Source organism: Sminthopsis crassicaudata, chromosome 2 (assembly GCF_048593235.1).
Source record: "Sminthopsis crassicaudata isolate SCR6 chromosome 2, ASM4859323v1, whole genome shotgun sequence".
Taxonomy (NCBI): Eukaryota; Metazoa; Chordata; class Mammalia; order Dasyuromorphia; family Dasyuridae; genus Sminthopsis; species Sminthopsis crassicaudata.
The window spans coordinates 338579550-338596078 of NC_133618.1; positions in this window are offsets into that span (position 1 = coordinate 338579550).

A 16529-nucleotide genomic window follows, 5' to 3' on the forward strand; every position below is an offset into this window, starting at 1 on the left:
TAACAACCTATACCAAGTGACATAATAGGATTAAGGGCATTCCCTTGAATAGCAAGTTATATTGGGTAGGTTACTGAATGCAAACCAATGATTATATTGGGGCTTGGGATTATTGGACCCCAAAAGTATATTGGGGCTATGAGTAGGTATCATGAGATGTCTCAAAAAAATTTGTCCTTTGATTTGGAAATCTATACCTAGATTTCCAAATCAAAGGACAAATTTATTATACTACTAATAGCGACTAAATCCATAAAGATTTTTAGCAGGGAAAAGGAGTAGTTTTTACATGGGAAAAATAACTGGGGGGGAAGGGAAAGATGGAGTTGGCATCATATCATGACTTTCTAATTGGATAACACAGAAAATTTCAGTCAGCTTTTGTATGAGCAATGGACTCCCCACCTTGTAAATCTCAGCTGGAATAGAATTACTCATTGTTGTTTGGCCACATGCCTAATGTCATCCAAAAACTCTTCTTCAGTTAAGAGTTTCAGTTAGAGAGGGATTAACTTCACTTTAGGCATATAATCAATGGCTTCAGCATTAATTATTAATAACAGTCTTTTGAGAACACTATGGAAGTGTTCAGCCCATCTCTTCAGGCTCATGTCTTTATCAACTAATCAATGTGATTCCAATAGCACTGAGTAATTGAGAAGCACCATACGTCTTTGGCTCATAAATAGCCTTCAGAGCATCATAAATGTGCTTTGAATTGTTCTTATCAGTGTAAAATTGAATCTCATCAGCTTATTCAGTCAAGAATTCTGCATTTCTCTAAGTTTTGTTGCTCTTTAATTTTGATGAAATTAAACCCTGCTTTCTTAGAGACGGGACAAACTATCCTTCGGATAATGCTGTGCAGATCTTGTTTTTCATTTAGCAACTTCTTACTTTCTCCATTATTTTCCTCCCCTCCTTTTTTCCTCCACTGTTTTCAATTGTGTGTTAGCTCAACTTTTCTACCAAGTTAGGAATAATCTTTGCACTCTTAAAGAAGCACTCTAGTTTGTTGACATTTCTCCCAGTAGTCATCTTGGAGCTGCAGCATTTGTTGAGTACAAATGTTTAGCTTTGACAAGATGAGTCTATAATAAGTCCAGTACTCTGCATTACACATTATCTTCATCACTCTCACAATCTTTCTCTTTTCCTTACAATAACATAGTCTATTAAAAGCTAATGTTTGCTATAACGATGGATTTTCAAAGTTTTATTACATTTAGGGAAACAGAATTCAGAGGATGTCATGAGACACACAAATCTTCAGTAGTAAAGTAATCATTGCTGTTACTGTTTCCAACAACCTCCCAAGTACTACCTGCCATGTCTGGTAGTCTGTAATTATTCTGATTTTACAGTCACCCAGAATTATAAGCTTGTCTTCTGGCACATTGATGATGAGATTCTTCAAATTTTCATAAAATTTTGCTTTGACCTCATCAGGATTCATCATAGTGGAAGTACATGCATTGTTGATGGTGTGGTGCTTTCCTGCAAATTTGCATTGTCATGAACTTGCCATTCACTCCTTTTGATGGACATATAAACTTGTTGAGTGGATTAGCTTTGATTGCAAAATCTATTCTAGCTTCACAGCACTCCCCATCATTGCAGCTATGCTAGGAAAATGTGTATCCGTTTCTGACTTCAGTAACCTAGCCTTCATATACTAGCTCTCTTTCACTCAGATCTGCTGTTTGGATATGATACTTGCTAAGTTCTCTTACAACAAAAGTTGTTGATCCTTCTACTTTGATTTTATGTTTTCAATAAGCCAACCAGATTCCTTGTAATAATGGTGAGTGAAGTCATCTTCACAAAAACTTTTGTACATATTCTTTGTGCTTTGATTACAACGTTGAGATCACCTACCACAAGAAGCAGCACAGGGTTGGGTGAAGCAGACAATTTTTAGGATATCTTTTCTAGACCCTTCCTCATGCCAGAAGATTAGCAATGCAATCTTTCAAAAAAGATGCTCAAACACTCAGGGGGATGCTGAATTTCAATGCTACTTTAGTCCAGTAAGAAAACAACTCTGTAGCATATGCTGCCTGTGTGCAGGATTGTGACTACAGCTCCCAATCTATCCATACCTGTGAAATGGAAAAGCACCCCAAATGGGACCGTGAAAAATATAATCTTGAATCTTTATAGTTAGAAGTTTATTACTAGTTCTTCACTCTCTACTACAGATGGTATTTTTAACAACCCAGATGTACTGTCCTGAAAGATGGAGACCTTGACAACCTGCTGCTGCCTGAGAATGACCCCCTTAAAGTGATAACTTTTTGCCTTCTTTTTAGAATAGAAATTCCTTTATTATGACAAATGTATCAAGAAACAATTTGATGTTTCTTCTTTCTATAAATATGTGGCCCTGAGACTACCAATTTGCTGACTCCCCTGTTCTGGTGGGGTTCGGTTGCTGGCTAGCAATAAACACTCTTAAATTTTCACTATTTTGGCTGCCCTGTTTTTCTCTCACGTGGGTATTTCACCTGCTGCTTTGACACTTTTCTATCACTACAGGACTTTGAAGTGGTAAAAATGGTATGGGCAAATTCTACTTTTCTAAAGGAGTTTCTTTCATCAGCAACTTTTTTTTTCACAGAAGAAAAAAAACAAACTTCCTTATAAAGTAGAATTGATCAAATGGAAAAGGAGCTCACTGAAAAAATTCCTTAAAAATTAGAATTGAACAAATGGAAGCTAATGATTTTATGAGAAATCAAGAATCAACCACAAAAAAACTCTAAAGAATAAAAAAATAGAAGATAATGGGAAAATATCTCATTTCAAAAATAACTAAACTGGAAAATAGATCCAGAGGAGAAATATTTAAAAGTACTGGGTTACCTGAAAGCCATGATTTTAAAAAAAGACACTAGACATCATTTTTCAAGAAATTATCAAGGAAAACTTCCCTGATATTCTAGAAATTGAAAGAACCCATCTCCTGAAAGAGATCCCAAAATAAAAACTCCCAAAAATATTGTAACCAAATTTCAGAATTATCAGGTGAAAGAGAAAATATTGCAAGTAGCCAGAAACAATTCAAACAAACAAACAAATTGTGAAGGATAACACAAGATTTAGCAGTTTCTACAATAAAGGCTCAGAGGGCTTGAAATATGACATTCCAGAGGACAAAGGAGCTAGGAAACTTAATATAATCTTTCAGTGGAACAATGGACATTCAGTTTTCTTTTTTTTTAAGTTTCCTTTATTATTTTTTTATTAATTTTACAGTTATAACATTTTTTGACAGTACATATGCATAGGTAATTTTTTACAACATTATCCCTTGCACTCCCTTCTGTTCCGAATTTTCCCCTCCTTCCCTTCAACCCCTTCCCTAGATGGCAGGCATTCCCATACATATTAAATATCTTATAGTATATCCTAGATACAATATATGTGTGTAGAACCAAATTTTGTTGTTGTTGTTGTTGCAAAGGAAGAATTGGATTCAGAAGGTAAAAATAACCTGGGAAGAAAAACAAAAATGCAAACAGTTTAAAGTCATTTTCCCAGTGTTCCTTCTCTGGGTGTAGCTGATTCTGTCGATCATTGGTCAATTGGATCTGAGTTAGATCTTCTCTTTGTTGAAGATATCCACTTCCATCAGAATATATCCTCATACAGTATCTCCTGGTTCTGCTCATTTCACTCAGCATCAGTTTATGTAAATCTCTCCAAGCCTCTCTGTATTCATCCTGCTGGTCATTTCTTACATAACACTAATATTCCATAACATTCATGTACCATAATTTACCCAACCATTATCCAATTGATGGGCATCCATTCATCTTCCAGTTTCTAGCCACTACAAAAAGAACTGCCACAAACATTTTGGTACATACAGGTCCCTTTCCCTTCTTTAGTATTTCTTTGGGGTATAAGCCCAGTAGTAGCACTGCTGGATCGAAGGGTATACACAGTTTGATCACTTTTGGGGCATAATTCCAGATTGCTCTCCAGAATGGTTCGATTCTTTCACAACTCCACCATCAGGGACATTCAGTTTTCAAGCATTCTTGATGGAAAAAGGCAGAAATGAATAGAAAGTGTAACTTTCAAACACAAGACTCAAGAAAAGTATAAAAAATTAAATAGGAAAGAGAAATCAGAAGGAAAAAGGAAATCAAAAGTTAACTGTTTACATTCTTATCAAGTATGATACTTGTAACTCATTAGAGCTTTCTTATTATTAGGGTAGTTAGAAAGAATATAAATAGACAGGGTACAGGTTTGAGATGATATCTAAAAAAATAATTAAGGCATGAGAGAGGAATATACTGGGAGAAAGTGAAAGGGAAAAGTAGAATGGGTAAATTAACTCATATAAAAGAGGCAAGAAAAAGATGGGGAGGAAATAAGGAGGCAGAGTGCGTGAACTTTACTCTCATCAGAATTGGTTGAGAGAACATACACATTCAATTGGGTATAGAAATCTATTTTATCCTACAGAAAAATAAAACAGGAAGGGGATTAAAGAAGGGAGGTAAGATAGAAAAGAGGGCAAATTGGGGGGGCAGGGATAGAAAGCCATAAGAAAAACATTTTTGAGGAGGGACAGATTGAAAGGAAAAAGAGGATAGAATAATTAAGGGAGAAATAGTTTGTCAAAACTAATGCTTATAAGATTAGAAGGGAAGCAATAAACTGGGAAAACATTTTTACATTCAAAGGTTCTGATAAAGGCCTCATTTCTTAAATATAGAGAGAATTGATCCTAATTTGTAAGAATTCAATCCATTCCCCAAGTGATAAGTGGCCAAAGGATATGAATTGGTGATTTTCAGATGAAGGAAATGAAACTATTTGTAGTCGTATGAAAAGGTGCTCTAAATCACTATTGATCAGAGAAATGCAAATTAAGACAACCTTGAGAGACCACTACACACCTGATTGGCTAAGATGACAGGAAAAGGTAATGATGAATGTTGGAGGGGAAGTGGAGAAACTAGGGTACTGATACATTGTTGGATCTGTGAATAGATCCAACTATTCTGGAGAGCAATTTGGAGCCATGCCCAAAGGACTATCAAACTATGCATACCCTTTGACCCAGCATTGTTTCTATTGGGCTTATATCCCAAAAAGATCTTAAAAGGAGGGAAAGGGACCCACATGTCCAAAAATGTTTCTGGCAGCCCTCTTTGTAGTGGCAAGAAACTGGAAACTGAGTGGATGCCCATCAAATGGTTGAATAAATTATGGTATATGAATGCAATGGAATATTATTGTTCTGTAAGAAAAAACCAGCAAGATGATTTCAGAGAGGCTTGGAGAAACCTGCATGAACTGATGCTAAGTGAATTGAAAAGAACCAGGAGATCTTTATATATGGCAACAACAATACTATATGATGATCAATTCTGATGGACTTGATTCTCTTCAACAATGAGATGATTCACACCAATTCCACTTGTTCAGTAATGAAGAGAGCCATCTATACCTAAAGAGAGGACCATGGGAACTGAGTATGGAACACAACATAGCATTCTCACTCTCTGTTGTTGTTTGCTTGTATTTTTTTTTCTTTCCTGTAAAGGGCTGAAATTCTTGAGTTGATGCACTGAGGTTGGACAACCTAGCACTTAAGGCTAATTATCAATTGGACAATAATCTATTAGCATATGCTTGGAATGACTCTTCCCACTATGCTGGTTCAATCTTTTGGTAGATACAAAGAATTGTGGGAAGGATTAGGGGGTAGAGTAAGACAAAGCCAGAATCACTTTGGCAGTAGAGGAGGAAAAGGAAGGTCGAGGAAATCCTGTGAAGTCCCTTCACTTCTACCCCCAAAGACCAAGAATAAAGACCAAGGACTTTTGCTTATCCTGACTCTGGCTGATTTTAAGGCATCCAGGGTGCTAACTCAGTCTTCACATTTGGTGCCTAATGTGTGGGCCAAGGACCCTAATTCACTGAAGAAGTCCCCAGTGACCAATAAATAGAGTGAGTTTTGTTTTTTTTTTTTTGCTATCACTGGAGTATATATTTTTTGATTGTATTGTGTTCACACAGAAACACTTTTACACTCAAAATTTAGACACCCCAATGTTTCTTCTACTTCTTTTCCAAAGCCAAATTAATTCTTTTTTTTTTAATTCATTTTTCCAAATTATCCCCTCCCTCCCTCCACTCCCTCCCCCCGATGGCAGGTAATCCCATACATTTTACATGTGTTACAATATAACCTAGATACAATATATGTGTATAAATACCATTTTCTTGTTGCACATTAATTATTAGCTTCCGAAGGTATAAGTAACCTGGGTAGATAGACAGTAGTGCTAACAATTTACATTCGCTTCCCAGTGTTCCTTCTCTGGGTATAGTTATTTCTGTCCATCATTGATCAACTGGAAGTGAGTTGGATCTTCTTTATGTTGAAGATTTCCACTTCCATCAGAATACATCCTCATACAGTATTGTTGTTGAAATGTATAGTGATCTTCTGGTTCTGCTCATTTCACTCAGCAACAGTTGATTTAAGTCTCTCCAAGCCTCTCTGTATTCCTCCTGCTGGTCATTTCTTACAGAGCAATAATATTCCATAACCTTCATATACTACAATTTACCCAACCATTCTCCAATTGATGGACATCCATTCAACTTCCAGTTTCTAGCTACAACAAGAAGAGCTGCCACAAACATTTTGGCACATACAGGTCCCTTTCCACTCTTTAGTATTTCTTTGGGATATAATCCCAATAACAGCAATGCTGGGTCAAAGGGTATGCACAGTTTGACAACTTTTTGGGCATAGTTCCAAATTGCTCTCCAGAATGGCTGGATTCTTTCACAACTCCACCAACAATGTATCAGTGTCCCAGTTTTCCCACATCCCCTCCAACATTCATCATTATTTTTTCCTGTCATCTTAGCCAATCTGACAGGTGTGGTATCTCAGAGTTGTCTTAATTTGCATTTCTCTGATCAGTAGTGATTTGGAACACTCTTTCATATGAGTGGAAATAGTTTCAATTTCATCATCTGAGAATTGTCTGTTCATATCCCTTGACCATTTATCAATTGGAGAATGGTTTGGTTTCCTATAAATCAGGGTCAGTTCTCTATATATTTTTGAAATGAGGCCTTTGTAAGAACCTTTCCTTTTAAAAATATTTTCCCAATTTGTTACTTCCCTTCTAATCTTGTTTGCATTAGTATTGTTTGTACAGAAACTTTTTAGTTTGATGTAATCAAAATCTTCTATTTTGTGATCAATAATGATCTCTAATTCTCCTCTGGTCATAAATTCCTTCCTCCTCCATAGGTCTGAGAGGTAGACTATTCCCTGTTCCTCTAATCTATTTATGATCTCATTCTTTATGCCTAAATCATGGACCCATTTTGATCTTATCTTGGTATATGGTGTTAAGTGTGGATCCACATCTAATTTCTGCCATACTAATTTCCAGTTTTCCCAACAGTTTCTTCCGAATAATGAATTTTTGTCCCTAATGTTGGTATCTTTGGGTTTGTCAAAGATTAGATTGCTATAGATGTACCCTTTTTTGTCCTTTGTATCTAATCTGTTCCACTGATCTACCGGTCTATTTCTTATCCAGTACTAAATGGTTTTGGTGACTGCTGCTATATAATACAGCTTTAGATCAGGTACAATTAGACCACCTTCCTCTGACTTTTTTTTCATTAGTTCCCTTGCAATTCTCCACCTTTTATTCTTCCATATGAATTTTGTTGTTATTTTTTCTAGGTCATTAAAATAGTTTCTTGGGACTCTGATTGGTATAGCACTAAATAAATAGATTAGTTTGGGGAGTATTGTCATCTTTATTATATTCGCTCAGCCTATCCAAAAGCACTGAATGTCTTTCCAATTATTTAAATCTGACTTTATTTTTGTGGCAAGTGTTTTGTAATTTTTCTCATATAATTCCTGACTATTCTTTGGTAGATGGATTCCCAAATACTTTATACTCTCAACATTTGTTTGGAATGGAATTTCTCTTTGTATCTCTTGCTGTTGCATTTTGTTGGTGATATATAAGAATGCTGAGGATTTATGTGGATTTATTTTGTATCCTGCCACTTTGCTAAAATTCTGAATTATTTCTAATAGCTTTTTAGCAGAGTCTTTGGAGTTCTCTAAGTATACCATCATGTCATCTGCAAAGAGTGATAGTTTGATTTCCTTATTTCCTACTCTAATTCCTTGAATCTCTTTCTCGGCTCTTATTGCCGAGGCTAGTGTTTCTAGTACTATATTGAATAGTAATGGTGATAGTGGGCAACCTTGTTTCACTCCTGATCTTACTGGGAAAGGTTGCAGTTTATTTCTATTGCATATTATGCTTACTGAAGGTCTTAAATATATGCTCCTGATTATTCTAAGGAATAATCCATTTATTCCTATACTCTCAAGAGTTTTTAGTAGGAATGAATGTTGGATTTTGTCAAATGCTTTTTCTGCATCTATTGAGATGATCATATGTTTTTTAATAATTTGATTATTAATATGGTCAATTATACTAATAGTTTTCCTAATATTAAACCAGCCCTGCATTCCTGGTATGAATCCTACTTGATCATAGTGTATTATCCTGGGGATGATTTTCTGAAGTCTTTTTGCTAATATCTTATTTAAGATTTTAGCATCAATATTCATTAAGGAAATTGGTCTATAATTTTCTTTCTCAGTTTTCGATCGACCTGGTTTAGGTATCAGTACCATGTCTGTGTCATAAAAGGAGTTTGGTAGGACTCCTTCATCCCCTATTTTTTCAAATAGTTTATATAGCATTGGGGCTAATTGTTCTTTAAATGTTTGGTAGAATTCACATGTAAATCCATCTGGTCCTGGGGATTTTTTCCTGGGGAGTTGATTAATAGCTTGTTCTATTTCTTTTTCTGAAATGGGACTATTTAAGCAATTTATTTCCTCCTCTGTTAATCTAGGAAGCCTATATTTTTGGAGGAAGTCATCCATTTCACTTAAGTTATCAAATTTATTGGCATAAAGTTGGGCAAAGTAACTCATTATTAGGGTGAGTATTTTAATAGACAAATAGGGAACTTACTTTGTTAAGGGCTAAACTAGTAACCTTTTCTAGCTGAAATGGAGCAGAAATTAAGAAAAGATTCTTCCCCATCCATAGCCCTACCCCCACCCCCACCCTGAGGGGGCACTATAGAAAACATACTTAAGTTGATCAAGGGACAAGGCTTAATTATAACTTGGTTGCAGATCATTAGGCTTTTGGGTATATTAGAATGCACATCCCCTTGGTTCTTAAAGGAAGAAGATATAGGGCCAGATAATTGGAAACTAGTAGACCAACTATGTGAATACTACAATGATAAAGGTCCTGGTTCAATTTCCAAGGAAACATTCTATATATACGACATAATACAATTGGTCTTAAAGAATCCTGCAAATTATAGAAAAAAGAAAAATTTTAAGAACAGCTAGATGAGGAAGTGTGAGGAAAAAGAGGAAGACAAAGAAAAGATTAATGGCAATATCACCAGAGGACATAAGGATTTAAGTGAAGTTGAAGGGCATAGTGAAGGGTGTGGTGATTCTCACTCTCACAAGGCAGCTTCAACCCTGCCTAAACCAGAACTGGTTCTTGACATGCCCCCATCAAATTCACCTTCTAGGATGGAGGGAGGAGGAATAGTGGGAGGAGCAGTGATATCACTAGCACTTAGCCCTCAACAATCACCCCCTCCTATGACTAGATTGCAAAAGGCATTACTTAAAGTCACAGAAGAAGGGCAGGATTTAGCTGATTTGAAAATTGGTATATATCCGGTAATTCAATAGTTTAACTCTTCAGACCAAGGAAGTAGAAGATACACTCCTTTTGATATAGAAATCCTCAAAGACCTGAAAAAGGCTTACACTCTTTATGGGGCTACATCAGCTTATGTTAAGATATTATTACAGAATTTGGCTTATGAAGTCTTAACCCCTAGGGACTGGAAATCTATAGCAAGGACATGCTGTTCAAAACTTGTTGTGGCTTTCTGAATATAATGAGCTCTGTAGGATGCAAGTCCAACAAAATAGTCATAGTGGAGTTAATACTCCAATCGACCTATGACCAACTAACAGATGTAGGTTCTTATGCAGAAATTTCAATACAGATTAATTACCCCATAGCAGCATATGAGCAAATTGCTGCTACTGCTGCTATCAAAGCATGGGCTTTTCTCCTTGGTAAAAACGACAAGGGTGAGGCCTTGCACAAGGGCCAAATGAACCCTTTGCTGATTTTGTGGGACATTTGCAGACAGCTGTCATACAAACTAATGGTGAAAATGCAGTAACAGACATTATGATAAGGCAACTTGCTAAAGAAAATGCTAATGAGGTTTGTAGAAGAATTATACTAGGACTATGCAAGGATGCTCCTTTAGAGGAGATCATAAGATGCTGCGCCACAGTGGGCACAAATACCTTTTATAGCCAGGCTATGATGCAGACTTCCCAAGATCTGAACATGGGAAGACAGGGTCAAAGAGACCCAAAAGACACTTTTGGCAAGGGACTTCTAGAAAGACTCGTCAATTCTTTCAATGTGGTAAAGTAGGGCATCTGAAAGGTCAATGTTGGCATAGAGACAGAGTGAGAAAACAGGATGGGAGAACAAGACCCAATACCCCATGTCCAAAATGCAACAGAGGCTTCCATTGGGCATCAGCATCAGAATGTAGACTGATTCAGGGAACCGGGATGAGGGGCTCAGCCCCAGGGCCCAAGGCAAAAAATACTTGGGGCATGATGGCAGCTGATGCTACACCCAGAGAGTGCCTAGAAGTTCAGTACCCAGACATGACCAATAAGCCAGGAAGCAATCTGATGGGAGAAAGAGATTACACAATCAATCAGCCAGGAAGCAACCTAATGGGAGAAAGAGATTACAGTTGGGGAGAATAGAGTTGTATGAAGCTGGGACAACTGAGATACCCCCTGGGGAGGTGAAATCTGTTCCTCTCCAGCCTATGAATCCCTTGCCTACAGACACAATAGGCTCACCTCCTGAGAGTACTTACAAAACAGTGTCCATCCATACACTGATATGGGAAACTGAGGAATGTGTAGATAATATCCCAGTCACTAATACAGGTAGACAATGTGTGACTTATCAACCAGGGGAAGTAGTAGGATCGGGTTTATTGATACAGACCCCTAATAAGCAACTTGCTAATAGTCGCCTGGGGGAAGGGGGTGATCACCTTCTTTTTGGTGTTTTCACTTCCTTTCCTGAGAAGTCAGGGAGGGTGTGATCACCTCCTTTTTGGGGTTCTCACATCCCTGAAAAATCAGGAATGGCATAACCACCTATATTCTAAAACAAAAGAAAATGGTAGATTCCCACTATTCTTTACTGGTTCAATTTTTTGGTGGATACAGAGAATTGTGGGAAGGATTAGGGGGTAGAGTAAGACAAGCCAGAGTCACTTTGGCAGTAGAGGAAAAAAAGGACGTTTGCAGAAATCCTGTGTCCATTCCCTTCACTTCTACCCCTAAAGACCAAGAATAAAGACTAAGGACTTTTGCTTATCCTGACTCTGGCTGATTCCAAGGCATCCAGGGTGCTAACTTGGTCTTCACACTTTCCCAGTTGTTGTTTTTTTTTCTTTGATCTAATTTTTCTTATGCAGCAAGATAACTGTATATAAATATGTATACACATATTAGACTCCACATATATTTTAACATGTTTAACATATATCGACTACCTATCATCTAGGGTAGGAGGTGGGGAGAAGGAGGAGATAATTTGGAAGAGAAGGCTTTGCAAGGATCAATGTTTAAAAAAATTAGCCATGCATATGTTTTGTAAATAAAAAGTTTTAATTTAAAAAAAAAAGAAAACATCAATTGGAGAATGGATGGGTAAATTATGATATATGAATATATGATATATGATATATATAAATTATGATTATGGAATATTATTGTTCTATAAGAAATGACCAACAGGATGAATACAGAGAGGCTTGGAGAGACTTACATCAACTGATGCTGAGTGAAATGAGCAGAATTAGGAGATAATTATACACTTCAACAACAATACTATATGAGGATGTATTCTGATGGAAGTGAATATCTTCAATATAGAGAAGAGCTAATACAATTCCAATTGATCAATGATGGACAGAATCAGCTACACACAGAGAAGGAACACTGGGAAATGAGTGTAAACTGTTAGCATTTTAAATTTTTCTCCCCAGGTTATTTTTAACCTTCTGAATCCAATTCTTCCTTTGCAACAACAACAACAACAACAACAACAAAATTCGGCTCTGTACATATATATTGTACCTAGGATATACTATGACATATTTAACATATATGGGAATGCCTGCCATCTAGGGGAGGAGGTGGAGGGAAGGAGGGGAAAAATTTGGAACAGAAGGGAATACAAGAGCCAGTTGCCATGTAAAAAAAAAAAAAATTACCTATGCATATGTACTGTCAAAAAATGTCATAATTATAAAATTAATTTTAAAAAAAGAAAAAATAATAATGAAAAAAGGGGGGTGGTTAGGTGGCACAGTGGATAGAGCATCAGCCCTGAATGAAATCAGAAGATCCTGAGTTCAAATCTAGTCTCATACACTTAGCACTTCCTAGTTGTATGACCTTGGGCAAGTAACTTAACCCCAACTGTCTCAGCAAAAAAAAAAAAAAAGAAGAAAGAAAGAAAGAAAGAAAGAAAGAAAGAAAGAAAGAAAGAAAGAAAGAAAGAAAGAAAGAAAGAAAGAAAGAAAGAAAGAAAGAAAGAAAGAAAGAAAGAAAGAAAGAAAAGAAAAGAAAAGAAAAGAAAAGAAAAGAAAAGAAAAGAAAAGAAAAGAAAAGAAAAGAAAAGAAAAGAAAAGAAAAGAAAAGAAAAGAAAAGAAAAGAAAAGAAAAAGGAAGGAAGGAAGAAATAATGATTGCAAGAATAACTACGAAAAAATGTGAAACAAATATCTCTGATAAAGACTTCATTTCTTAAACATAGAGAATTGAGTCATTCATAAAAATAAGGGCCATTCTCCAATTGATAAATGATCAAAAGATATGAACAGTTTTCAGATAAAGAAAACAAAACTATCTCTAGCCATATGAAAAAATGCTCTTAAAAATACTATTTATTGGAGATATGTAAATTAAGATAATTCTGAAGTACTACCTCATGCTTGTTAAGTTGGTTAATAGTACAGAAAAGGAAAATGACAAATGTTGGAGGGAATATGAAAAAAATGAAACATTAATAGATTGTTGGTGGAGTTGTGATCTGATTCAACCATTCTGCTCAGAAATTAGGAACTATAGCCAAAGGTCTATAAAAGCATGCATAATTTTTGACCTATACTACTACTAGTTCTATATCCCAAAAGAGATAAAAAGGAAAAAGGAAAATTATCTATATATACAAAGATTTTTTTTTTGGTGCAAAGAATTGGAGATTGAAGGGATTCCCATCAAATGGGGAGTGGCTGTAGGAGGCTAAAGAGCCCCCAAACTGTTTTAGCCAGTTGCCATGTAAATATTTAGCAATGAAGGGCAAAACCAGTTTACAATATAAATTCATATGTAAAACCTACAGAGAATGGCGGTAGAATATTATAAGAAAGATCACATTGCAAATGTGATTGTGATGGAATATTATTGTGGTATGATAAATGATGAGCAGGATGTTATCAGAAAAACCTGGAAAGACTGATACCTACTATGTTCAAAGTAGCAGCAATATTGTAAGATGATCAGCTGTGAATGAATGACAGCTAGTGTCAGTAGCACAATGTCTAAGATAACCCTGAGCAACTTATGATGAAAAATGCTATCCATCTATTGAAAATGAACTGATGGCATCTGAATTGAAACATACTTAGCTTTAGGGGGGTTTTTGGTCTATTTTCTTTCATGACTAATATGGAAATATGTTTTGCATAATTAAATATAACATATTGAATTGCTTGCTTTCTGAAGAAGGGATATGGGAAGGGAAGAAGGGAGAGAATTTGGAATTCAAAGCTTTAAAATTGTTTCTATATGTAACTAGGGGGAAAATAAAATACTGAACAATAAAAATGTTATGAACAATGAATTTTGATACACATACATAAATTATATTTAAGTGAGGCAAAGTTGCATGAAGTTGTTAGTCTCTCTCTCTCTCTCTCTCTCTCTCTCTCTCTCTCTCTCTCTCTCTCTCTCTCTCTCTCCTCTCTCTCTCTCAGAGTCTTCAAAATCTAGTGGCAATACAAAAGTCAAAATGATTGGTACTGGGTCAAGATGCAGTAAATAAACTTTGGCATCTTCAATGTCCGACCAAGTTCAAAGTATTTCACAGTGCCTGCTTCAACCATCTTTATGGCCATTGGAACAAATTGTTCTTATTGGTTCATTCTTCCATCGGAAGTCTTCACATGTTTGGGGTAGATACTTCTCTAACTCAGTACTGAGTATAAGACCCCTCAATTACTCTTAATCTGGTTTAGGCCATTGCTGAAATGATTTACCAGGGTAAGGCCCCTGCACATGTTATAGCTTCTTGGAGCACCAAGTGAATGATAGATGAATAAGATGGACATTAAAGATGGAAAAGCAAAATTAAGAAGGCATAATCAGTCTTCACACCAGAGGCACTAGTCTTCCCTGAACACCCCAAAACACTAAGATTAAGGAGGACTGGAAAAAAAATTATTGCAGGAATTTATCTAAAACTAAAACTTGGAGAAATTCATGGAAACTAGAGAGTAGAGATGTGAAGTGGGGACAGTCAATGAAAATGTTCCAGCAGAAGATAAAGTGTCATGCTAGAGGTGTATGAGATGGTAACATTGGATTGCAGAGTATATTAAGAGGAATAATATGTAAGAATCTTGAAAAGGCAAGAAAGGGCCAGATTATGAAGGGTTTTAAAAGCCCACAGAATTTTAAATCTGATCCTGGAAATAAAAGAGAACCACTGAAGGTTATTGAATTACACTATCAGATCTAAATTTTAAGAACATTAATGTGGCAGCTTAGATGAATTAGAATGGGGAGAGATGAGCTAAAGAGTACAGTCATTATACTTTTTAAAATTGTACTAAATAGTGCTTTTTTTTCTAAATTTGCCAACTAGTACTCTGTTTGTAAACTTACATATATTTTCCAGACTAAAACTAAAATAGTGGCTTAATATTGGCTACTTATATATCACTTATCTCTTCTAGATAGTAAGGACAATGTTGTATCAATAATATAATTGCCCCCTTAGAGAAATGAAAGTATCAGGAAAAAACAAATTGCTAATCTAACATAGTGTTTGCAACCACCCAGTTCTTTTTCAGTTTTAGATTGATGTTTGATCAGTTTGAGGAAAACATGGAAATATCTATTATTTTGTAAAATACAAAGTTCAATATTAAAAATGGTCATGGTAGCAATTATAATACAATATGATAATTACAAATATTTTGTAACCAGAATGTGCACTGATCAAATAGTTTCTTTGAGATGATCTTTTATTTTTTTCCCCAATTACATGTAAAAATAATTTTTAACATTTATTTTTTTAATTTTGAATTTAAATTATTTCTCTCTCTCTCACTCTTCTCTGAAATGGTAAGCAATTTGATATGGGTTATACAAGTGCAATCATGCAAACATATTAGTCATATTGTGAAAGATAACACAGATCAAAAAAAAATTGAAAAAAATAAAGTGAAAAATAGTATGATTCATAGTAACTGTTAGGATTGCTATGTATTTCCCTCCATCCTATTTCCTCCCCCCCTTCTCTCCCTCTCTGTCTCTCTCTGTGTCTCTGTCTCTGTGTCTGTCTGTCTCTGTCTCTCTCTTTCTCTCTCTCTCTCCTTCCCTCCCTCCTACAAGATTGACACCTGCAATGATGTAATTATATAACAGAGTATATACGAGCCAACCAAGGACTGGACAGAGACATATACTCCATCTCTCAACACCGTAGTGGCTGGCCTGTCTTCCTTTCTTCTCCACTGAAACCAAGTCCTGTCTGAAGGTCCTCCAGAAAGCTAGCCAAGCCCTAGGCAAGGAATAATAAAGAATTGGACTTTATCACCTGGTGATTACTCAGCTGAAACAAAGGCTAGTCCCAAGACCTCCAGAAAGCTAACTAAAATATTACATCCTTCCATATTTATCATTATCTTTTCCTTTCATCTTAGCCAATCTGAAGTGGTACTTCAGAATTGTCTTAATTTGCATTTCTCTAATCAATAATAATTTTGGACCTTTCTCCCCCATATGACTAAAAATGGCTTTAATTTTGTCTGAAAATTTTCATTTTTTAAAATCATTTTTATTATGTATCATTTGGAGAATGGCTGTATTCTTATAAATTTGAATCAGTTCTCTATATAACATAGTTATTTTGGAAAACAATTAAGAATCTTGCAAATGATAAAGTGATTTACATACTATTTGAACTAGTGATTCTATTAGCCATATACCTCAAAGAAGTCATTGACAAAATAAAAGTCTCTCTGTGTCATATTTATAGCAGCAATTTTTTTGT